The following is a 26,387-nucleotide window of genomic DNA, read 5'->3' as shown; positions in this document are numbered from 1 at the left end:
TGTGGATGTGGTCCCTAGGTCCGCGCTCCCTTATGCTATGTATGTGTCCTCTGCCTCCTGCCCTGAGGATGTTGCTTGGCCCTCCTCTACCTGTACCGTTGTTGCCTCTGTTGTTTGCACTGCTGCTGTTGCTTCTGCGGCATTCTTCTACTCCATGGCTTCCTGTGCCACTTCGCAGACAGCCCTTAACACGGCTGTTGCTTTTTTGTTCCGCCTTCTCTCGGCCAGTTAGGTGACGTACAACTTGGCATCATCCTTATTTGTCTATGATGTCGTCTTCTCCAGTTCCACCAAATCTAGGGCGCGCCACTCGGGAGGCCATGTCTCCAATACAATAAAGATCACGTTGTCAGTGGCTATAAATGGTAGCTTTGTCCACTACTGCATCGGATCCTTTCATGCCCTGATGTATATGTTGTGCATATCTGCCTTGAAGTCTGCAAAACTCTGCAGACTATTGTACACCGTAGGTGACAGGAGCGGCCTCCTGTTGATCCACATTCGGATGATCACCTCCATGAGCACCCAGAAAACTTTTGTATCGCAAATCTGTTTCACATCCTTGGTGGCCCAGAGTGAAGCATACTTCGCGGCCTCTAGTAAGTCTCGGTCGATGTTTGGAAACTAACTATCCTTCGGCAGTTTGCCCGCTACCAACAATATGGATAAGAGCAACCATGCGTAGTGGAAGGTCTTACCCTGCTCCTGGGCCTCGCGACGGTTTAACAAAAACTCCTCGCAGAGGAACTCGACCCAGTTGAACTGGACCCCCTCCGCACATTGTTCGGCCAATGCGACCACTGGCACTGGTACCTCATCGGCGCAGCATTTTCTCGTCACTTTACAGGCTATGAGTTGGGTGGCTACGCGCACCCCTTTGTCCTTGATTCTGGTGATAGTGTATCCCCTCTTTTTCTTCTCCAGCTTATACTTTGCCTTCATGGCCTCTGCGAGAGCTAATTCACTACTTTTTCCGGCTATCACGTGGGGTCCTTTCACTTACAGGGAAGCCGAGAAATTCGGTGGATGAGGTCTGTCGTGATGGGAATAGGCTCCTCCAGCCATAGATACCCATCATGCACCAGGAAGAGCAGCTGCCTAATGACGAAAATGGTGATGGGTGCGCGGTGGAAATGTGGTATCCATAGCAAATGCATAAACCCGACCTTTTCCACACTACGCAGCCATTTTCACGGCTCTAACGTTATCACCGACCACTCAATATTGTTATTCATCAATTCATCGTTTCTAGGTGCGGGAACTTCTTGCTGTCCGCGAGATCCCAGTCTTCAAATTTCATGGTGGGCACGCGGCCTAGGTGCGAGCCCTAAAATACAATGCCATCAGGGAGGAGCAAGGTCTGGAGTGAACTCTTTGTTGCATCCAAATCCTTCGGTACTTTGGCTTTCCATTTTCGTGGAGGGACATACACAGCTAGTTTCATTAAAGAGCACAACAGTTGGATTTCTTCCTCCACATCTTCTTCTTCTTCTGTGGTGGCAATCAGGGCCTGCAAATCTTCTTCCTCCTCATCTGTTTCAATCGTGACTGCCTTCCCTTTTTCTTCCATTGATAACTTGCTGTGCTACGGATTCCTCGGGGACATGCGTACTGGTCCCATTGCCTGCTTATCCTTCTTCATCCTCGGCGTCCATGGTGATTTGGGGATTTCTGTCACAACCCCAGCACCTTCAGGAACATCCTTTACCATGGGGGCTCTGCACAACCTCACCAACCATTCCTTCTTCAACTCCCAACCCATTCTTAGTGGTCGTCATCATCTCTACATAGTATTTTGTCTCTCGCATACTTAGGTGCTTAATTATCGCTCGACTCTCAACACTCTGTGCTCTGCTCAAGGGCTCAACTCTCAAATGACTAACTGTTGTTCGTTGACCAGCCCTTTGATTTTTATAGCACCTTTTGAATTCAAATTCGACCATTCCCCCCAATTTCAGGCCATCAATGCTTCCTTGGCGGCATATGTTCCCAAATCTTGCCCATAACTCTTATCTTAAATGCCCACCGCCCACTCCATTTGGCCTAAAATCGGACATCTCATCATGAACAGTGACACCAATGATCACTTCCCAGCCAACCCGTGTGGCAGCTCAGCCCTCCATGCGCGGTCACGAACCCTGTGACATTCTGCTCCTCCGTGCACCTCTCAAGCACACAGCTCCCAGGCAGAATAATTTATAGTCTCGTGCTCCCTTTCAACTACCTAGAGCACTAAGAGTGTCCTTCCTATGGCTAGTCAGGTGGTTGCACCACCTGTGCGGGGCTCCATCCCATCCCTTTTCATGGTTTACAGAGAATCCTCATCTGCCATTATGGTGATCAGCACCATGCACTCTACTATTTGTAACACACTACCCTGGTTACTGTGTTTGATGATATGCGGTCCTAGCCATGGCAGCAGACTAACCAATTCTCGGCGATAATCCTCCAATTCGTTAGTATGATCGTCCGCACCTTGCCTTGCCATCCTTGGTGTATCAACAAGAAATTCTCCCTTTATTTCATTTTCCAGCCTCTTGACCTCTAAGTCCATTAAAGCGCATTTCTTCCTTAGCCATACCCGATCCTTTTCAAGTTTGCGAAGTCTAAATTTCCCCTGTCGAACTACTTCCTAAAGTCTTATATGTTCTACTTTGCATAGCTGTGTTATTTCTTCGTCCCAGGCTTCGCGGACTATCGAATCTATAGTTGTTGCAGATTCATCTTTGCATTCTCCTCAGAGATTACAATCTGTGCTTCATTCCACAGCCTTGGAATTGCTCTCACAGTCAGGGTTTTGCACATGGTCCTATAGGCCCATCGAACTGCTGGTACGCGCAAGTCCCAATCAATGTGTCTCACATGGTGGACCCTGTTCAGCACTTTACACACCCTGTCAAATGCTTCCCCGCGGATAATATTTTGCATGCTTCGTCTTCCTGTCGCTGCATTTTGTTCTTGTTTTCTATCCTGGGAGTGGTGTGCGTTTGTGCGGGCTGCGTGCCATACGTCTGTACCCATTTGGAAAGGTGGGCACACAAGTTGTTTCGCCCCTCATAACTAGCTCTCATCCATAGCTGGGGTTTTCCAAATCGTAGGCGCATCATCCTTCTACATTCGCGCCAATCCCCGAAACTCTGCTGGTGCGTACCCCACCACCTTGCGAGCGTAGTGCGCAGCGCCCATTTCAATGCATCGAACCGCTGTTGTTCTAGCACTTCGCTTTCGAATTCGTTCAGGAATTCATCCACCGTTGTCAATCCGTCGTACCTAGGAAAATCCCTTGTCTTTGTTGTCATGCAGCGCAGTGATCTTACCATCATGTTGCAATTGAGTGTGGTTACTTCGTGTAATCGATTCTGCCATCGTTCTATTTCTTCGTCCAAATCCGAAGTGCAGGAGCTTTCGCGCTCCCACGAAATCCTACCATCTGTTGTTGGATTCACCCAATCCTGCTCTCGAGTGGTTATCTTGTAGATATAGTCGAGATCATCATCACTATCATATTCTGTGTAGTGTGCTCCTTCCACAGGGTTTAAAGGTACCACTACACGTAGTGACTTTTTCTCAAAAATCATTTTGCGCTTCTTTAGATTTATTACTCCATTCATATCAGTGGCCCAATCTATTCCCAGTAGAGCAGGAAAGGGATTGCTATCATCGACAATATCTATCACTTCTAAATCTTCTAGCATGCTAGCACCTTCGATATCTAGTGTTATCCCTTGCAATCTTCCCATCGTTAGGATCTTCTACTGGTTTGCCATTTGCAATTGAATAGGAGACCATTGTAGCGCGGGTCTGCCCATGCATTCCCAATTTGTTTTGGCAGTAAATTCACGCTCGATCTGAGATCCATAATTACTTGATCCATTTCATACTCTCTGATTTATGCAGTCAACCTCATTTCCCTTCTTGTTCGCAATGCATGCTTTCCAAGTTTCCAAACTACGCACGGTTCTCCTGACCACGCGCACCTAGTGATAAGTTCCTGCAGTCCTTTTACAGCCTTGCTGTCGCACAATAGTTTCATGCATGTCTCCAGAAAGGTAGTGAGCATTGAAGGATCCATCCCTGGTTCTAGTTGATCCTTACTACCTGAAGTGGAGGCCTCCATGAAGCTCTTCTTAGCTTCCATGAATGTCTCCTTTGCGCACTCCAAATCAAATTCAGGTTCCTTTGTAGGAGCCTTGTGAACCCACGCACTTTCTTCTGGTTGCTTACCTTTGTCATCTCTAGTTGTGATACCACTTCGAAGCACTATGTTTACATTTAGGTCCTCTTCGCGTGGCTCAGACCTCATCATTTGTAGGTTCTGAGTCGGGGGAGGTTGGAGTACTCCTATATCACGCAACCTTGCTATCAGTGTAGGGCAGCCCTCCGTCTCATGATCAAATTGGGTACAGTGTAAACATGATGCCCTCGTTAGATTCATACAATCACGGGCATAGTGCCTTGGCCCTCTGCAATTGTAACAAATTAGTTGTCTGTGACTCCTTCCTGGTCCCATTCCACCTTGACCTCGTCCGCGCCCCTGAAATCCAACACGCGCCATCCCAGCATTCGGATTGAGGGCTCACATTTCGGTCTGCACTCTATAGGTAGGGGTTTGATCCATCATCAGCTCGTAACTTCTGCAAGTGTAGTCATCATGGTCTACTGACCTTCATAAATTACAGAATAATTGTTGGGACGTCTGCATATACTTCTGCAATAGATGACAATTATCCATAGCGTGTTTTCCTCCTATCTGACAAATCACGCACCATAATGCAGGTGTCACGCTCGGTCCTACTTGTGCCTCTGGTCTTAATGGCATCGACCCTCCTTCCGCCAAGTAGTTCGCGAAGACTGGACAATGGTCCTCGTCATGCCCCTGGTCTTTACATTGTATGCACCATACCTCCTCGCACGCTTTTGGGCGATTTGTCCTGTCCTGTTTCAAACTCTGCATTTCCAAACATAAATTTTGTAGTTGCACGTGGATTTGTTTGACTCCCAGGCTAGGATCTTGTATTGGGATCTTGTGCAGTCTCATTGCAATCTCGAAAGCTTTGGCCTGGGTGGATAACTTCTGTTATGACAACATCATCATTAGATGCGGTGTTAGTGACGCTACAAACCATGTGCGGTGTTGCCCATCTGTCAAGGTCATGTTGGCTTCATGAATCATACTCTTCAGTCTCTAATCCAGATCCCAGGGGGTCTCACCTGGAAGCATCGCAATCTCCTTAAACTTGATAATCGATTGTGTCTCCGATTTTGGCCTGCTAAATTCCCTGTTCAGCGCGGCCTGGATATCTGCGATCCCCGCGTTCGGATGGTCATTAGAATGCCTAATGTACCATGTCAGTGCACGATCCTGTAATGCACTGACCAACGTTGCCTTCTTTATATTGTCATCCACGACTCCTTATGCTTCCCATGTGGCCCTTACCATGAACCAAAATTGGTCTAGATCTTCGTTCCCTACTCCCCTGAATACCAGTAATTTTATCGTGCTCGCCATATTGAACTGTGGTGGTGGCGGAGGTGGTGTTGGCGGAGATGGAGGTGAATATGGTGAGACTAGTGGCGATGTAGGTGGAGGTGGTAGGCACAGAATTATTGCCTTATCAGACTGACCGCACTTCTCGGAGAAGCTTCTGCGAGCTCTTCCTCGCTTTCCCACTGAGGCGAAATCAAGGGGCTATTTTCTATCTCTGCGCTACCTTCGTTTCTATAGATCCTCCCACTTTGCGTAGCCCCAAACATCAATTTATTCGCATAACCCGCTTTTCACACATTAACATCTTAATCCAAGTGTTCAAAGATTTGATGTACTTACCTTGGGGTCCTTTGAGGAAGCGTCGCTTCGCCTCATTGTAGCTGATTGTCGTGTCTACTGCGAACTATGTGATAAACCCCCCTATAACTTGATCGAGCCAATGGTCCACAGCGCGTGTGATCTTATCTTCTGATTCTTATAGTCTGCACACTAATTCTGGAGTCCAAACAATTGGTTTGTCGAGCCTACACCTTCCCTGACTATCTGCTAGCTTCATGATCTGCTTATACAACTCAGAGGGAAAGGATGCAAAGAAAATTTCATGGATTTACATATATAAGTACTGCTCCAACCACTGTTCCATTGATACTCGCGGATTCTTGTTTTAAGGCGCTGCGAACTCATGAATCTTTCTGTCTAACCACCCTTCAATTTCTTTCTTCGTTGGATTCCAGTGACACGACATCAGACATCCCTTATGCAGATCCTGTGCCTAGCAATGAAACCATTTGTTGGCTTGTTGGGCCCTGACCCAGGTTCGGAGATGATTTAGCTGAACAAATCCTAATACTACTAGCCCTTTTGGCAACAGTCCACAGAGCGCGGACTGAGGTCTCACCCGAAGTAGTATGGGAGGGTGCTAGAACTAGGATTCCGCACCCTGGGGATGTCTAATGGGTTACAAGTGGTCCGCAGTTTCACCCTGCATGCATGTTGCTACAAGCACTTATCAGTACCTCGCAGCCTGTGATGTTGTCTTCGCACAGTCCCACTCGGGGGCCGAACAGTGTTATTACCCAAGTCCTTATTAGTAACCCGATATTAGTTGATTAACTTAGCTTATCTATATGCTTTCAGTTATACTTAACAATATTCACCATTCATACAAAGGCGTGCAGTAAATAAAAAGTATAATTGCAATTAATATCAAACATGTAATAACATAAGAACAGATACACAGAATTCAGATACAACTTCTCCTTATTATTCTTCCTCCTTAGTTACAGACTCGACTCCGCCCTACGCACTCAGCTGCGAACTCTACTAGGCCTCTACGCACTTGGCTACAGAGCCTCTTCCTACTACTATGACCCAAGATACTTAGACTCTTACTCTATGCTTGCTATCTTATTCTATCTATCAAATCCCATCCCTTCATTCATTAATTTACAACTTAGAGCCTCACTGTATTTATACAATCCCATGGTCCACAGACCATGGTTAGTCTAACACTACATTCAAAACTTAGGGCAGACAACCCTATGACTCTAACATACAATTTGTGCTCCATGCCCACAATTCGCAGAGTCTTTACATCAATATTACACAAAACTTGGGCTTTGAGCCCCAAACCGTGTTGTGGGGGGATTCCATGCCCAACACCACCATTCCAAATCCTCTTGTTCGTCAGTCCAAATGACCCATCCGGTTCAACCGGCGATCTTGAGTCATGTCGTTGTTAGTTCTTCGATACCTCCAATAGGTGGACAAACTATTCCACCAGGTGGGGGGCAGAGTCTGAATGTTTCTATGATGTCTGGCACAACCAATGTTAGTGGCTCACAACCTTACATGGTTGGGATGAGCCAACCCTCTTGGGGTGCCATTTCAAATCCTGCTTCTCCTGCTGTATCAAGTATTGTCCAGTACCAACAGCCTAATGCTGGTATGTTTGGGTCAAGTCATGTCCAGTACCAGCAACCAAATGTTGGTCGGTCTGGGTCAAGTCACGTCCAGTACCAATAGCCCAATATGGCTCAAGGTTAGTACCAACCTCCTTATGTTCCATATGGTTCACAAGCGATGGCTAATCCATCATACATCCCTCAAGTTAGACCCTATTTCCAAACTGGTCCATTCACCACGCTCGGTGGGTATGGCTAGATACAGTTCAGGAACTTTCAAGCTGTCATTCCAGGAACTGTTCAAGTACCTTTGTAGTAGAAAGGACAACTCCTAAAGTAGCAAGGGAAACCTTCGTTATAGCAAGGGCCATTCATGCAGAAGCAAGGGAAACCTTCATTGCATCAAACCATGCAGTCACATATGCAGTATGCACTGCAATCCTCCCAGCCTATGCCTTTGCAAGGTCAACCTCTATAGCCACAGGGACAACCTTTACAGCTGCAAGGTCATCCCTTGCAGCCATAAGGTCAACCCAGGTAGCAGCACCCTTATGCTCATACCAACATGGTCAACCCTTGCAAGGGCAGGGCCAGGGTCAAGTCCTGCAACAACAGGCACATAATCCTTATGTCCAAGGACGACAAGTGCAGAATCCTTACGTCCAAGGGCAGCAGGTCCAAAACCCTTATGCTCAGGGACATCAAGGTGAAAAATCCATATTTCCAAGGCTATCAGGTTCAATAGCCTTTTAACCAATATGTTTCTTATCAACAGCCTCTTGCTGGACATTTTCAAGGCATTCAAGGTCAGAATCCTCCCTACGGGCAAGGTAACCTAGAGTGGGGAAAAAATCAAATGCCTTATGGACACAACCCTCCACTTTGGGGACAAAATCCTTACCAATGGGGATGGGCCCCACCAGTTGGACCCCCTTATCGACCTCAAATTCCTTTCAATACTCAATTGCCATTCTTGGCTACGCTGGAATTGCCAGATGTGTCTAGACTCACGAATGATCTGATTCTTCATTCGCCATACTGGCCTCCGATTCCATCCAAGATTCTGAGTGATTGCCCAAAGTTTGAAGGAAAAGCGAAAGAGGACCCTCAAGCCCACGTGACGACATATCACCTCTGGTGCTCCTCGAATTCCTACGTTGTTGATTCCATTCGTCTTCATCTTTTCCAACGAACTTTTATAGGAGCTACATCCAAGTGGTATATTGAGCTCCCTCGGAATACCTATCATGACTTTAACACTCTCGCCATGGCCTTTCTCACACATTTCCAGCTGTCGGTTCACTATGAAACTGGCACCCATCTGGAAGGCAATTGGTTCTCCTACTCTGAACCAGTCCCCTAACACTCTAGAAGCTTTTGACGGGCGTGATTCATGACCATTCGGTGTCCTTCCCAACCTTGCCATTATCTTGGAGGGCAAGATGGTACATGTCGAAGTATAGATCATTGACGCTAATCTTAACTACAATCTTCTACTCAAATGGAGTTGGACCCTGCCATGCATGATGTAGCCTCCTCCCTCTTCTATGTGATTTGTTTTCCCCATCAAGGGAAGATAGTCATAGTCGACCAACTATCCTTCTTTGCCTCTTCCTCATCGGATGGAAATGTTCCATATGTCAAGCACACCGGTGCTCCTTATCCGGGTGTGGGTGTAGGAATTTTCAAAGATCCTGCCTTGATGGGCATATTTCCACTCCCACCTCCTCATGTTTCCTATGTCAACATGATTTTGGTCAAGTCTGACCCTTGGGTCATTCCTTCACTGGATCTTGTTGATACATTGGGCAAGTTTATGCTGTTAAGTCTCACCGAAATTGATTACGTGGAAAGTGTTTCAGGTTCACCTTCGGTATCCTCTGATCATCATATTTTGAGTTCATCTCTCGATGTGTCTCCTCATTCCTCGTGGCTCATTTTTGGCGCGATGATCATGTCTATGTGTCTGGAGAAGTTCTCTTCTCCACTGCCTATTGACATGTCAGTTTCTACCGACATTGTCAAGATATTTCAACTAAGGGCACCTTTATCTCTTCATGGCTTCAGGCTTTTTCTCCCTCCCTAAGTTTTCACCGATTGCCCATTATTGCAATGGAGTTGCCATCTAACTCGTAACCCTCCCTCGACTAGGGGGCATGGGGGCACAGCCTTATATGAGTTCTACTCTATTATTTGGCTGAGTCGATTCTTACTCATCATGTTAATGGTAAAACTCCGATGTTCATCTGTGTTGATTGGTTACCCAAGTCCGAGCATGGACTCTCTCAAAAAGTACTATGCTTAGGTCATCTTGCATGGTTACTTTTGTACAATAGTGTGTCATTCATTTTTGTACAGTGTGGTTCGGTGTGTTATTTTGCAAGCAGATTTCTTGCTTATTGTTTAGTCAATTTAGTGTGTCCTAAATTGCTACATTAATTATCAATCCAGGAGTCGTAGACTGATGAAGTGTGGCGCACTATATGTGCAAGACAGCCCCTTTCTTACCTTTTTGTCGTTTTCAATTTTTATTTTGTTTTGAGGGTTTTATCTTCGTTTATCTCCTAATATGAATGGAAATCCTATCCCTGAGTTTTAAGAATACTCTAGAAGGCAAGTATGGATATAGATTTTAAGGCAATTATGTCTTTTATAATGATTTCCAGAACTTAACACTTCAGAGGGTCTTAGAACATACTAGTGGTGAAATTAATACTTGAACAAGAATAAAAATGTGCTTCTATTCAAATCAAGCAAATAATGAACTACTGATCATGAAACCATTATCTCTGCTGCTGTCTAAATACAGAAAAATGAATTAAGCTACTACACTCAAACAAATCAAAAATTGTGATCTAATAAAAGTAAAATCAATTCACATCATTCATAGTCTGATACCTCACCAGGTAGTCTAAGCTATGGCTTTCAGAGATAATGTCAATGATATGAGCAAGTTGATGTCTAATTACAAAAAAGTAAAACTAAAATCAAATCACATCATTCATAGTCTAATACCTCGCCAGGTAGTCTAAGCTATGGCTTTCAGAGATAATGTCAATGATATGAGCAAGTTGATGTCTAATTGCAGAAAAGTAAAACTAAAATCAAATCACATCATTCATAGTCCAATACCTCGCCAGGTAGTCTAAGCTATGGCATTCGGAGATAACGTCAATGATATGAGCAAGTTGATATCTAAACTAACTAAGAAAGCAAGTACATAAGACTGAAATCAACAAAATAGAACTAGAATTAAAAAATTAAGAAAAGCAAAGTCAGCAGAGAGGCTAATTCTATGTCACTAATTATTGCAAAAATTGTATGAAAATGCCCGGGCCTACTCTATCCTGAAACATACACACACTGATTAGTGTTAACAATATATAAAGCTTGAAAGATCATGTACAGGAATGAAATGTTAATACCATAGCAAATGAAATATACACAGGTGGATAACTATGAAATATGTGAAATGAAAATAAAGAAACAATGCATAAAACTTTATAGCAGTAAGGAAAACAAAACCTCAGCGTGCAGGGGCCCTCTGCATGGCCTTGGTCAATAGGCTATCAATCCAAGATTATGCTCACGCATTCATATGAAAACAGGGTCTTCTTTATAATTCAAAACAGAGGACGAATCCTCTCATTACCACAGTGGGATTAGTGTCACGGCATAGTAGACTTAACAGCAAAATTACATCAACAAAAAACTAACTCTATGCATTTGGAAACGTGTTATTTATAACAAAAGCTTCATAACTATTTTCCTGTGAAACTACGTCAACAGAGGACATGTAAAAGACATCGTCCATGAATTTAGCATAATGGTTGCCGATATTATTCAATCTATCAAAAGTGGCTGTTGGATTCGCATCGTGGGGTAGTCTACAGCTGTCAACATGACCCGAGGGATCTAGGAACGGCCACGAATCCTTCACGTGTTTGAAAACGGAGTCCTGTTTCTGTAGGATTCCTCTGTTTGACCACCGCTTGACCACCGTTGACCATGGCTTTCCTCAATGAATCCGGCTGAACCAATAGGACTTGATCCATATCCAGGTCATTCCTGATCTGCCCACGTGTCCTGTTTTGCCTGATGACACTTGCAACCTAGAGTTTAACAAAAGCAAATGCGGAAACTTGAATCAGTTGCAGAAAGTGGCTGCATTCCGCAGCTAATGAGCAAAATCTAAGTCAAAAAGCAAACACAAAAACATAGTTAGAAAACCACTTAAATGCTCTTTTAAAATTAGTATGCAATGATTTTGATAGCTTATGAGGTCCAGGTGAGGGGAAAAAGTCTAGGAAAGTGTGTAGGAGATATGTAGTTTCAGAACTCAACATACCCCCACTGTGAAGGTGTTGCATGTCCCCATGCAACCAAAACTTTGACCCTCCTCCTTTCAGTTCATGTGTTCTGAGACCTCTGCCAACACATCCAGTCTTCTTTTCTTCTTTCTTGGGACCACTATCATCCTCGGCTTTCTCATTAGGCATTTGAATTTGAGGTTGATGAGAGCCCTGCTCAACCTCCTGTTCTTTTTCTTCAATTTTCTATTTTTCTTCTGCCATAGGCCAAGATACAACATGGTGTTGTCGTGAATAATCTTATCTAACCTGCCCTGTTCTTTCAATGTGTCTATTTAGGACCTTCAACTCAAAAACTTCCTATTTTAGTGATTGGATTTGAGCTTCTTGGGCTGTATTAGACTGGGCAGATGAAGTGCCTTGGTCTGTGGCAGTTTTCTCCAATGTCTCAATGTAATCATACATTTCTTGATGGATTGGATCTATCTCAGGTGTAGTTTTCCTTGGGATGTCCCCAAAATCTGGTTGAGAAGGACTGATCTCAAAATCTGGCCGAGAAGGACTATTTTCAAAATCTGGCTGAGGAATAGGAGTATGGTGTGGGCCACAGCCAAGAGGGATTACTGAAGGTTGTTCCGGTGTTTCCCCTCCTAAATCAATAAAGTGGGGCCCTTTCATTTGTTCTTTCCTCAATTTTCCTTTAAGTCTGGAGCTCCTCCTCAAATTTTGTGAACTAGTGTCTTCTTTCTCCACACTTTGTTTTTCTTTCCCTTTTCTCTTTGCTGCAGCTGATTGTTCCTGAAGGTAAACTAGTCTATCAGACAGTATTTGGTGGTCCTCTTCTAATGAAGGTCTGGGGTTTGATAGACAGCCTCAATATTTCTTTTCCCTTTTGATTTTCTTGGCTTCTTACCCTCAGTTCTTTCCTTCCAACTTTCAGACAATTTTTCTTCCCTACTAGTTTCTTTAACTATGTTAGTAGGAGTGTCCTGAATTCTAACACTTTTTTTCTTTCTTCTGCTTCTCCTTGATGAGCTGCTCTCAGGTGTTTCATGTGGATCTTGAAAGAAATTTTAAACCAAAAATTTCTTCCAGGTGTCCTTCTTTTCCTTCAATTGTTTTTCTATCAAAATTTTCACAAGGCCGTGATGATACAGGTGGGGTTCTACATCCCCCAGATTCTTTTGGACAGTGATGGACATTTTTTTTAGACTATTTAACAAAAAGTAGGGCAAATTAATAGTTTGATTTTCTAGAAAATTCATCAGCAACCGGGTGTGGTACATATACATTGACCCGAATCGTCCCTCACAGGTAATGAATTTCTGGATTATCAATAATAGACTAGCCCACTTTTCTTCTAAAGCAGAGACATGGATTCCTCATTTGAAAATGGTTATATCCATACCTGGATTTCGTAGGATAACCCTCCATGCTCCCTCGTCAAAGCTTTTATTTTTGAACCACCGTTCTCCCTCGTGTGGGAGTTCCATTGCGGCTACTATGGATGCCTCTGTGATTGAGAATTTAAGGTCTCCAACCTCAGCTTCCACGTCATCAAAAGACCTCGCAAAAGTCTTCGTAACTTCTTTGCTGTAGCCTCTGAATTCTGAAAGAATTGTAGCCACCGTGCCTTCCTTAGCATGCTTTTCAATTGCAGATACCCTTCCATAAATTTGGGCCCTTCCAGTTCTGCTCTCAACAGAGGACCCATTCCTTCCCCTACTTTAAAATATGTCTGCGTGAATGATAGAGTGACAGAGGTGAGACGGTTGTGCTTGCGGGGAATGTAGAAGGACTGTGGAGAAAAACCAGTAGTCGTAAATGGAGGAACAGAGAATAGGTAGTGAAAATGAGTTCACATAACAAAGGCTAGAATGGGTTCACAGAACGAAGGCTTATGTGAGTAGACCAACAATACAAATGCAACTTCGATGGGGCAGTATGGAAATAGAGTGAACCCAGCAAAGTTTTGAACTAGACGGCTGCGGAATAGACGTTAGCATGCTCACAAAATGGTTGCGGAATTTGTGTGGTAGGAAAGAGCCGTGACCAAATCGATCACGTCCTCATAATTACTTGGTTTAACAGATGGAGTGTCAAAGTACGATTGAACACAAGTTAAGTTCGGAGATGGATCATAAAGCCGTTAGAAATTAATGCAAGGTTTGTGGTGGAATTATGTAAAGGCCATGGAGTGGTTATGGAAGCTATCAAGGCGAATCATTACATATAATGGAGCTGGTGGTTTCATAACTATGTAAAATGTGTTTTAAAATGCTATTTGAAATGAACTTTGCTCATACCTTGGAACTTACCACTTCCGTCCACTGACCTTTGATTGGCTGCTTCCTGATGATGCTTCTAGGTGCTTTATATCTTCAGAATATCTTCCTTTTGCCATACCTGCATTTGATTTTCATGATCATTTAACTAACATCTGACTGTCAGTGTTGAAAAATAGAGTGATGGCTGCGGAATTAGCTTTTGGCTGCGGAAACTGGGTTTAGCTGCGGAAACTGACACAATGATCATATTACTGAATGGAGATGGATAAATGATGACTGAGTGAACGAAAACTGCTCATGAGAGGGTTTTTATTGGCAGAATGAAATGAAATGAAGTGAAGTGAAATGGAGTGGAGTGAAATGAAGTGAACTCAAATGTCATGAAACTATGAATACAAAGAGAAAAGAGATTTTTTTTTATTTTTTTTGGAAAATATAGGGCGTCAGGAGTTCCTGATTTTCGCCCTGTATTTCCAGTATAAGACTGCCAATCAGGGATTGGTTTTCAGGCTTATACACATTATTTTTTATTTATTTATTATCTTATTTTTTTTAAACAGAAAAGAACAAAGGATAAGCTGGTGGAGAAGAAGGATTCTTCTTCACCAGCCTTATTGTAGAACTATCTTGAAAGATTTTGACAAATTCCTCTTTTGAGAGTGGCTTATGACAAATCTGTGGCCATTCACAATAAGAGGAGTTTGATTTTCATCAATGGTTTTGATTCTTACTACTCCATTGCTAAAGATTTTGTCAATCTCATATGGCCCAAGCCAATGAGTCTGAAATTTTCCTTTAAAATCTTTAAACTTGGAATCAAATAGAAATGCCCAATCTTCTTTTTGAAAATTTTTCTCCTTGATGTATTTGTCATGCCACTTAGCTCTTTGATATTGAACTAGATCAGTTCTTAGGATTGCTTATTGCCTGATCTCATCTAGCTCATTCAACTGCTCCATTCTATGCTTTTGGGCTTCTGATAGATCCATTCCCAACTGAACTGCCATCTTGAAAGTTTTGACTTGGAAATCAATGGGGAGCATAACTTCTTTCCCATAAACAAGTTCATAGGGAGAATTTCCTATTGTATTTCTCCATGTAGTTCTGTAGGCCCACAAGGCTTCAGGAAGCCTTTCTGCCCAATCTCTTCTGTGTAGATGAACAGTCTTGGTGATGATGCCTTCAATAACTTTGTTTGTAGATTCCACTTGACCATTTTCTTGCGGATGGTAAGGAGTAGATTTTCTGTGCTTGACTTTGTATTCTTCCATCAGCTTCTCCACTAGGTTGGATGTGAATTGAATTCCCTGATCTGTCACAATTTCTCTTGGAACACCAAAGCGAGTAAAAATATCCTCATAAAGGAAACTATCAATTGAATGCTCAGTAGCAGAAAATAATGCTTTGGCTTCTACCCATTTAGTGACATAATCAGTACATACCAATATATACTTTCTTTGTTTAGATGGTGGGTTAATAGGTCCAATGAAATCTAAAGCCCATTTTTCAAATGGTTCGATGAGTACCTGTGGCTGCAATGGCATTTCATTTGAAAGGGTAGGTTTCCCTACTCTTTGGCAGTAGTCACACCTTTTGACATATTTTTTTGCATCTTTGAAGAGGGATGGCCAATAATATCCTAAAGAGAGGATTTTATAGGCTGTCCTTTTGTCAGCAAAGTGTCCACCACATGGTTCATCATGACATGCTTTGAGGATATCAGGCATTTCATCTTCCCTAACACATCTTCTGATCACAAGATCTAGCCTTGTTTTAAACAATTCGTTAGAAATCCATGAATATTTTGAACTCTCCTGAATAATCTTTCTTCTTTCACTAGGAAATAAATGTGGAGGTAGTTTCCCTGTAACCAAATAGTTAGCTACATGTTACACAGCAATTTGTCACCGTCCCTTTTACCCCTCACCCGCACACTGGAGGACTCATTCCGGGACCTGTGAGAAGTGACATGACCTGAAACCACTTGCATCATATTCCTCTAAGTATGAGCTTCATTTGCCCTGAAGACATCTCCTGCAAAATCTTTATGAAAACGGCTCTTTTTGCATTAGCGCGGGCCCGCAGTTCACTACCCACGCCAATGAGAGAAATCCTCTAAACAGGGCGCGCTATTGGCGCTCTGTCTCAGAGTCGCACTCGCACCAACCGAATTGAGTAAAGTTTCTAACCACCAAACTCCTGAAGGTTATCTTCAACCCATTCACCAACTGAATCTATGTTGAGCTAGGATGGTTTGGCTTCGAATCTCCATAGAAGGGAAAGTGGTTTGCCACCTTTCATGGAAGTTTCCAAGTGATAAAGCCAATCCCATGAATAATGTGGTTAATCCTATCTCTTTCTTCTCTATCTATAAAAGCTTGCCTCTATGCCTTGAGCAAGCTAGTCATAGTCATATTTACAATAGCTCCAGTTCTAGCATAGTGATAGAGAGTTTGAAGCTGCAAGAGCCTTCTTTGCACCCATAAGGCCAAATCTAAGTAAGGATATTCTTGTCACCCAAAGAGAGAGAGGCTTGTTCCTCATCCCAACAAGCTTTGCAAGACTTGTGTAGCTGACTACCCAGCCAAAGGAGGATTTGACGTCAGAACAATGGTTGTATTCTTCTTTGTTACTTATTAATAATAGATGACTATCATTATGGTTCCACTCTCATTGTCTTATGTTTGATGTTGAGTTATATCTTTTCTGACTGATATATAATTGCATCTACTAGATTTTAAACTTGTTTTCATGTTGTTCTTTTCATGTGCAGGTGTCCAATCACGGAGATCGTGGGGATCGTGACCGGCCAAGGCAAAGGAACGAGGGCGATATCTCCTCGACGAACACTAGCGTTGGAATCCAAGTAGGTTCTCACCATCTACTTTGTATTTGCAATTAGGGACTTGCGTGATAGCATTGTGTGATTGTTGCTAGACCCGGTCTAGGCTAGTAGGGATCGTCTCTGTCCGCAGAGAGGATTTACCTCCACAACACTACATCTGCATACCAAGGGGTCTTATTAGTTACTACAAATAAGTATTCATCAAGAAACTTGTCCTCTACAGGAGAATCTTCTTTAGTATTCTGAATCCTAGACAAGAAATTAGCTACTGTATTTTGTTTCCCTGGTCTATCCAACACAATAATATTGAATTCCTGTAAAAGTAGGAGCCACCTTGTAACTCTGCCATTAGTAATAGGTTTGTTCATTAGATATCTAATTGTAGAATGATCAGTATGAATAAAAGTTTCATAGCATGTTATATAATGTCTGAACTTATTGATTGCATGAACAACAGCTAAGAACTCTTTTTCAGTCACAGTATAGTTCAACTCAGTGGGAGTTAAATTTTTACTGGTATAGTAAATGGCATAAGGAACTAATTTTTTTTGACCCAACATAGCTCCTAAAGCTGTATCTGAAGCATCTGTAGAAATATGGAAAGGGAGTTTCCAATTTGGTCCTCTCAAGATAGGCGCTTCAGATATTCTTGTTTTCAAAGTTTCAAATGTTGTTTGGCAATCAGGACCCTATTTAAATTCACAGTCTTTTGTAAGCAGTTTGAAGAGTGGAGATGCTATTTTAGTGAAGTTTTCTATAAATATTCTATAGTATCTAGTGAATCCCAAAAAAATTCTAACATCTTTTTAACAATTTGGAATAGGCAACTTGGAGATGACTTCAACTTTTGATCTATCAACTTTAATCCCATCCCTTGAGATATGATCTCCCAAAACAATACCTTCAGTAAACATCATAAAGAATTTTTCATGGCTTAGTGAAAGGTTTGTTTCTTTACATCTTATAAGAACTTTTTCCAAATTTTCTAATGCCTCTTCAAACGAATCACCATAAACTGTAAAATCATCCATATAAAACTCTACACAATCATGGATTAGATCAGAAAAAATTCCTAGTACTGCTCTTTGGAATGTTGTGGGTGCATTACATAATCCAAAAGGAAGCACTCGATAAGCAAAAGTTCCCCATGGACAGGTAAATGTGGTTTTAACCTGATCTTCAGGTGCTACCTGAATTTGATTATAACCACTAAAACCATCCAGAAATGAAAAGTACTTTTTGCCTGCTAATGTATCTAATACTTGATCGATAAATGGCAAAGGAAAGTGATCCTTCAAAGTTTCTTTGTTCAATTCCCTGTAATCAATGCATACCCTCCATTTACCATTCTTTTTGGGTACTATAACCAAAGGAGAAACCCATCAGCTATCTGAAATTGGATAAATGAAGTTTACATTGAGTAGTTTTTGGAGCTCTTCTTTCACTATCTCCCTAATATTTGGATTCATCCTTCTCTAAGGTTGTCTGATTGGCCTACTATTTTCCTCGATATAGATATGATGGATGCAAGTCTTAGGGTCAATACCTTTCATATCAGTATACTCCCATGCAAATGCAGTAGAATGTTTTTGCAAGATTTTGGTTAGCTCTTCCTGTTGTGATTTTTCCAAATTTTGTTGATATTCAATGTTTTACCTGGAAAAATATCAATGGTAGAACTACCGAACTCTTCCATAAAGTAAAGAGACATTTGTCTTGATGATAAGTACTCAATATCAGAATCTAACTGAAATTGTGAATGGTCATATTCTGAAGGTGTTTCATAATTTTCTAATGTGTTCAGAATTTGACTATCTTCACTAATTTCAGAAATGGTAAAGACAGGTTGTATACTGTCCTCATCATCAACCCATTCATTGTCTCCTACTTTTGTAATTGCTTTTGCTGGAGGATACAGATTGAATTTCTTTTTCGAACTACCATTAGAAATGTACATATCTCCAGATCTACAATTAATGAAAGCATTAGCTGTGGCCAGCCAAGGTCTTCCTAAGATGAGTGGATGTCCTCCTAAATTACTCTTGGGAGTCAAAATCATGAAATCTATTGGATATTCCCAAGAATCTAAGGAGACTGAAATATCTTCTAATACACCATCTGGTTTGATTATTGATCTATTTGCAAGTTGCAGTAAGGTGGGTGTAAAAAGAATATTAGGAAGTTTAAGTTGTTCCATAGTCTGTCTACTCATAATGTTGATAACATCCCCTAAGTCAATCAAAGTATTTGGAATTTCTATCCCATTTATATGTGTCCTGACAATTGGACTACCTAGATTTACATATTTCTGCATGGTAATTTTTTCCATCATGATATCTGCAATTTTTTCTACCAGGTGGATTCTTCTTGTATCTCTTGGTTTCCTTCCTGGTCTTTTAAGACTCAACTCCTTTATTGTTTTTGCTAGAATAGGAATCTCTCTAATGGCTTGTAGCAAGGGAATCTTGATACAGACATTCTTTAATTCATCTAGAAAATCATAGTCAGCCAACAAGATTCGTTTTTCTACTCCTTTTTCAATTTGTAATCGTTCAGGGAAAGGAAGTGTAGATGAAGATGCAGGTTGCTCAACTATAGGAGTTGTGGGGGTTGACTCTTTTTCTTTTTCTTTTTGAATGTTTGGGTTTTGAAGAGATGCTTCCTCAGAACCTTTATTGGCTTTAAGAGAATCCTCCTCAGAGGTATCTTGCTCTTGAACATCTATAGAAGGTTTTTCTAAAACTCTACCCGACCTGATTTGTACATCATTGAGAGGAACAATCATATAGGTAGGAAATTGTTGTCCTTCTACCATGTAAGCATTTTGAGGATTTTTGTTGTTGGGATTTGGAAATGGCTGGGCTGGTAGTTGATTTGAATTTTGTTGAAATGGAAGCAAGAGTTGAGAATTTGGATTTTGTTGAGAAGGTTGTTGTTGTGGAAATGGTAATGAAAGTTATGGATTTTGATTTGGAAGTTGTGGATTTTGTGATTTTGAAAAGATGGAGGATATTGATAAAATTGAGCAAATCTCCCATAAGGATTTTGCATCCCTTGTGCCCATGCTTGGTATGGATTTTGAGATTGGGGCCAAGGTTGTTGCCAAGAATTCCAATTTGGTGGGAGCTGAAAGTTCATAGGATTGTTAAATCCTTGATTTTCTGGCCCCTGCCATGGTCTTCTCAAAACAAAACAAAGGGACTCTACTGAATTTGGATCTTCCTGAAAGATAGCTTTGAGCCTAGGAATTGAAGGACAATCCTTGGTCTCATGGCTTTCTGAGCAAATCACACATGTTTCTACAACTTTTTCATCCAAGGGACATTCCCTTAAAGCATGTTTCTTTCTACATTTTGGACAAAATATGGCTAAGGCTTCGGCTTCTGCTTTCTGTTTGTTTTGTATTTTAAGGGTTTCTAGTTGTTCACTAAGGCTCCCTAGAATATCAATTTTGAACTCATCAAGCATATTGCCAATCTCTGCCCTACTTACTGATCCAGTTGCAGATTTGTTTGCTCTAAGAAGAGAAGGATCTCTAGGCCCTTTTCTAGTTTTAGATTTTCCCCTTGAGAGATGGACACATAATTCTACTATGTCATGGAGTGGAAGTTGAGAAATATCTCCCTTCCCCATCATGTTTAAACTATCTATCCATTCATCTCTAATGGCTTTTAATAGAAGGGCTTTCAAGGTTTCCTCATCTAAATTACTCATTTTTTCTCTCTTTAAGTTGTATTGAAATCTTTCAAGTAAATCCTCCAAGTTTTCAACTTCTTTTTGCATCATCTTGAATACCTCATCCTTATGATTGGTGGGCATACAATAATCCATGTATCTATCCAAAAATGTTTGTTTCATATCATTCCAAGTCCTAATAGATTGAGTGACTAATCCCATGAATCATTTCAAAGCAGCTCCTTTCAATGTTGAAGGAAACAGCTTGAGTTTTTGAGAGTCTTCCATATAGTCATAGGTTCGGCACAAGACTTCAAACTCAAATAGAAATGTTTCAGGATCCTCACTTCGCAACCCATAAAAGTTTGGGAGGATAGATGGTGAAATGTTTTTCATTGTTGTATGAGTTTCCTCATCGGCTATAGGGAATCCAAATGAGTTATCTCCATCCTTATTTCCCCCATTGTTACCTCTACCTCCTCCATTGTTTCCTCTTCCTCTACCTCGACCCCCTCCTCCAAATCCATTTACTACTTCCTCTATCATGATAGTTTCCTCAGAGTTCTCAGAGTCCTCTGGTTCTTCTATTAATGGTGAATGAGGAAGAATTTATCCCTCCTCTTCTTCAGGTGATTCTACTTCTTTGATTACAATATGTTCCCCTGTAGAAGTGAAGAAAGGTTCTTCTCCTAGGTCAGATTTAATGGATAGTGTGGGAGAGTCTCCTAATTCGGCTGCTGCCCCTTGAATTCCAGGAATCCTAAGGCTGGGAGTGTGAGTCGGAGATGATAGAGGTGTATCTTTTCTATGACTTGAAGTAGATTGAGTTGTGAAAATCGAACTTTTGTCCCTAGCTATAAACCTTCCGCTAGAATCTCTTGCTCTATGCATGTCATTTTTTTTATTTTTTTATTTTTCAAGTTGGGCTAATAATTCTCTTTCTGATCTTGTAGGTCACACTAGGTGCAAGAAGAGAGCATAATCAAGCAATTATTGAACTAACAACTATCTTTTTTGATCCTCTAGATCACACTAGGTGCAAGAGGAGAGCATACTTCAAGAAGTTATCAATTTTTCCCTCTCTTTTTTTTATGTGAGAGATCGGCTACCTAGTTACACTTCCCCGACAATGGCGCCAAAATGTTTCATCAATTTAGTGTGTCCTAAATTGCTACATTAATTATCAATCCCGGAGTCGTAGACTGATGAAGTGTGGTGCACTATATGTGCAAGACAACCCATTTCTTACCTTTTTGTCGTTTTTAATTTTTATTTTGTTTTTGGGGTTTTTATCTTCGTTTATCTTCTAATATGAATGGAAATCCTATCCTTGAGTTTTAAGAATACTCTAGAAGGCAAGTATGGATATAGATTTTAAGGCAATTATGTCTTTTATAATGATTTCCAGAACTTAACACTTCAGAGGGTCTTAGAACATACTAGTGGTGAGATTAATACTTGAACAAGAATAAAAATGTGCTGCTATTCAAATCAAGCAAATAATGAACTACTGATCATGAAACCATTATCTCTGCTGTTGTCTAAATACAGAAAAATGAATTAAGCTACTACACTCAAACAAATCAAAAACTGTGATCTAGTAAAAGTAAAATCAATTCACATCATTCATAGGTCGATACCTTGCCAGGTAGTCTAAGCTATGGCTTTCGGAGATAACGTCAATGATATGAGCAAGTTGATGTCTAATTGCAGAAAAGTAAAACTACAATCAAATCACATCATTCATAGTTTGATACCTCGCCAGGTAGTCTAAGCTACGGCTTTCGAAGATAACGTCAATGATATGAGCAAGTTGATGTCTAATTGTAGAAAATTAAAACTAAAATCAAATCACATCATTCATAGTATGATACCTCACCAGGTAGTCTAAGCTATGGCTTTTGGAGATAATGTCAATGATATGAGCAAGTTGATATCTAAACTAACTAACAAAGCAAGTACATAAGACTGAAATCAACAAAACAGAACTAGAATTAAAAAATTAAGAAAAGAAAAGTCAGTAGAGAGGCTAATTCCATGTCACTAATTATTGTAAAAATTGTATGAAAATGCCCGGGCCTACTCTATCCTGAAACATACACACGTTGATCAGTGTTAACAATATAAAAAGCTTGAAAGATCATGTACAGGAATGAAATGTTAATACCATAGCAAATGAAATATACACAGGTGGATAACTATGAAATATGTGTAATGAAAATAAAGAAACAATGCATAAAACTTTACAGCATTGAGGAAAACAGAACCTCAGCATGCAGGGGCCCTCTACACGGCCTTGGTCAACAAGCTATCAGTCCAAAATTATGCTCACACAGTCATATAAAAACAAAGTCTTCTTTATAATTCAAAACAGAGGACGAATCCTCTTGTTACCACAGTGGGATTAGTGTCACAGCATAGTAGAATTAACAGCAAAATTACATCAACAAAAAACTAACTCTATGCGTTTGGAAACTATGTCAACAGAGGACACGTAAAAGACAGCGTCCATGAATTTAGCATAATGGTTGCCGAGATTATTCAATCTATCAAAAGTGGTTGTTGGATTCACATCGTGGGGCAGTCTACAGCTGTCAACATGACCCTAGGGATCTAGGAACTACCACGAATCCTTCACGTGTTTGAAAACGGAGTCCTGTTTCTATAGTGTTCCTCTGTTTGACCACTGCTTGACCACCGTTGACCACGGATTTCCTTAATGAATCCGGCCGAAACAATAGGACCTGATCCATGTCCAGGTCATTCATGATCTGCCCACGTGTCCTGTTTTGCCTGATGACACCTGCAACCTGGAGTTTAACAAAAACATCTACGGAAAGTGGCTGCATTCCGCAGCTAATGAGCAAAATCTAATTCAAACAACAGACACAAAAACATAGTTAGAAAACCACTTAAATGCTCTTTTAAAATCAATATGCAATGATTTTGATAGCTTATGAGGTCCAGGTGAGGGGAAAAAGTCTAGGAAAGTGTGTAGGAGATATGTAGTTTCAGAACTCAACACTTATTATGTTTTTGTCTGCTTTGAAGATGTCGGTGTCTCCTCACATAAGTTTCACTGATGGTGCTTGCCATAGTACCCGGAATCTATCATCCACAGCATGGGCCATTTATGACCCCCATGGTGAGTTGATTTATCTTCAAGGTATATGTCTAGGTCGAACAACTAATAACATCACTGAGTATAGCGCGGTTATCGAATTATTGTCAGAAGCTATTGCTCTTGGCATCCGGGAATTGGTTGTCAACCTTGATTCACAACTTGTTGTTCTTCAACTTAATGGGCAATATTCCGTCAGAAACCCTCATATATTGAGAATGTATCTATGTATTCGTTTGATAGAGAGGAATTTTGATTACATTACATATCATCATATTCCTAGACACATGAATACATTAACAGATGCATTAGCTAATTATGTGTTGGATAGACGTTTACGAAACATGTAAAAACTCAAAAACAAAACATTTGTACCATAGTAAGCAAGGAAATACATCATATGTATATATGTGTGCTAGTAATGTTTGTCATACATCAAAACCTCAAAAAATAATATGTGTGTTCGAAATACATAGGTGGCTCGCAGGCCTTATACATTTGTGGCTCGTAGGCCTCAAAAATGTGGAATACTAGACCTATGCACTAAATAGCATGATGCTCATGATAGCATGTAACTGCTCAGACTACGTGAGTTAGTAGTCGCCAAATCCGATCTAACACCCCCACCATATGCCTCTGGTACTGGCGTGGGACATCACCCATCCGAGCATACTCTGATATCCCATGGGTCAAACCCTCGAGATTCTGCGCAATCTCCTCCTTGTTGTTGCTTCCCTTCTAATAAGGAGTGACATCAAACTGCCGAGCGATACGCCTGGCGATTGGGGACATCCCGACAAGGCATTCTAGTCCAACATCTGCATTCATAAAGTCAAAGTGTCATGAACACATATATCTCAAAAAAAATAAAAAACATCAAAAATTAAATTGTTTTTTTTTTACCTCCATCATCAAAATCCTCCCCTTTTGGGAGCATCATATCCAGATCTCCACGGAAGTCGTTACCGTTGTAAGGCAAATCCTCCACTACGATCAGTTGTCATCATAGCCCCAAGAAAAACGCGAGCTTATAGGACATCTGTTGGACCCCCGTAACCTTGGGCATTAACTCGTTCCAATAGACCATCCATGGGTCTCGTGGCACCGGAAGATCTACATCAATCAGCTAGTATTGGAACAACAGAACCCGTTCCAAGAAGAAGGTCACTAGCACAGACCCAAAGAAAAATTGCTTCAGATTTCCCACCTTAGCTTTTGATAGCTGGCACTTCATGTTGATTTTCATAGCTTCCGCCGAGTTAAAGATGGTGGGCGTCGTGTAGTCAATAGCATATTGAAACTTCAACTTGTTGGTCTCATGCGGCACTTGGGACCCAACCACTATGTTGATGGTCAACAGTAGCACTCTCAACACAAGATCCCAAATACTCATAATCTCGATCTTGCCACTTTTGGATTTGAGAGATTCTTGCAAATGTTCGGCAAGTAGAATGGTCACACTTGCCCCAATTAGCCTCGACCCATAAAGGTTGACTGGTTCCCCTCTCCGAGACAATCCTATGATGAAATAAATGTCTAAAGTTTCCAACTCTAGCTCTTAGTCATCGATGATGCAAATTTCCTGATTCACGTCCCAAAGACTGATCAGGTACCGTAGCAACTCGAGTTGGGTCTATAGACCTGGTGTAATAAATAAATTGAGGATCCCACGGTTCCTCAAAGCCTCCAAGCAATTGGGATCAGCTATTGCTTGAGTATCAATATCCTCATGCTCGTGTTCTTTCCTATCCACCATTTTTCATGATTTCTTCCTACAAAAACCATGTAATCAAGTCAATGATCATCCTTTACTAGAAAATTTTGGGTTCAAACAGTCGAATTGAGAAAAAACATGCAAATTCTTTTCTCATGGTGCCCGTGCGACTGTTTTAAAAATAGTAGCGCCAATGGCGTGGTTGGTAGTTTTAGCAACCCCCGATCGGTGCTATTCTGTGCCTAGAAATCGCGCCAACCAAGGGCGAAAACGTTTTGCCAAAATCTCCCCATGAAACCCAAAAATGGATAAAAACAGGAAAAATTTGTATGAAAATGGCGCTTAAGGTCTTGGATATTACCTACAACTAACGGCTCAGCAAATGACCTCCAGGATCTCCCTCAATCTGCTTCGGAAAAATTATCGCACAAGTGGGTAAAAGGCTCTTCTTACAAGGGTAAAATAATAAATGGTAAAAATAATTAATTTTGCCCCATTTTATTCCTTTTTTCACGAAATATTAGGGTTTTTGAGTATTTTTTGACCTATTTTGCCTCAGAACTAGATAATGCATTTACCTTTCTTGTGCAGCAACAGGTGACGGATTGTCGATGATGGTACTGGAGTCACGTTTCAGCTCTTTTCTCGACTCGTAAAACTCAAATGAAAAGATCACTGAGTATTTTTCCCTTTTTGACTCATAAAAGAGAATAAAATGGGGGTCCTTCTTTCAAGCTCTTTTCCGACTCTTTAAACACAAAAATATTGCCGAGCTCTTGTCATTTTGAATTTGTAAAAGGTTGCAAAATGTCATGCACCCAATATACATTTACCCCTTTTTCAGGCTGGGATGCACTATTTACGAAACTGGTACTCCTTGACTGAAATGGTCAAGCGGTTCTCTCAAGTATCGTTTTCTACCTTTTTGGGCTCGAGAGACACAAATGTATGAGAAGGGACCAAATGGAGTTTTCTTTTCCGTGTATTTTTCAAACTCTCTAAACATGAAAAAGATATCGAGTTACACCTTTGTCAGACTCAT

The sequence above is a fragment of the Pinus tabuliformis genome, chromosome 1_2 (assembly GCF_031772625.1).
Source record: "Pinus tabuliformis cultivar Carrire ecotype Pingquan chromosome 1_2, CPIR1, whole genome shotgun sequence".
NCBI lineage: Eukaryota > Viridiplantae > Streptophyta > Pinopsida > Pinales > Pinaceae > Pinus > Pinus tabuliformis.
This window is presented reverse-complemented; position numbering follows the sequence as displayed.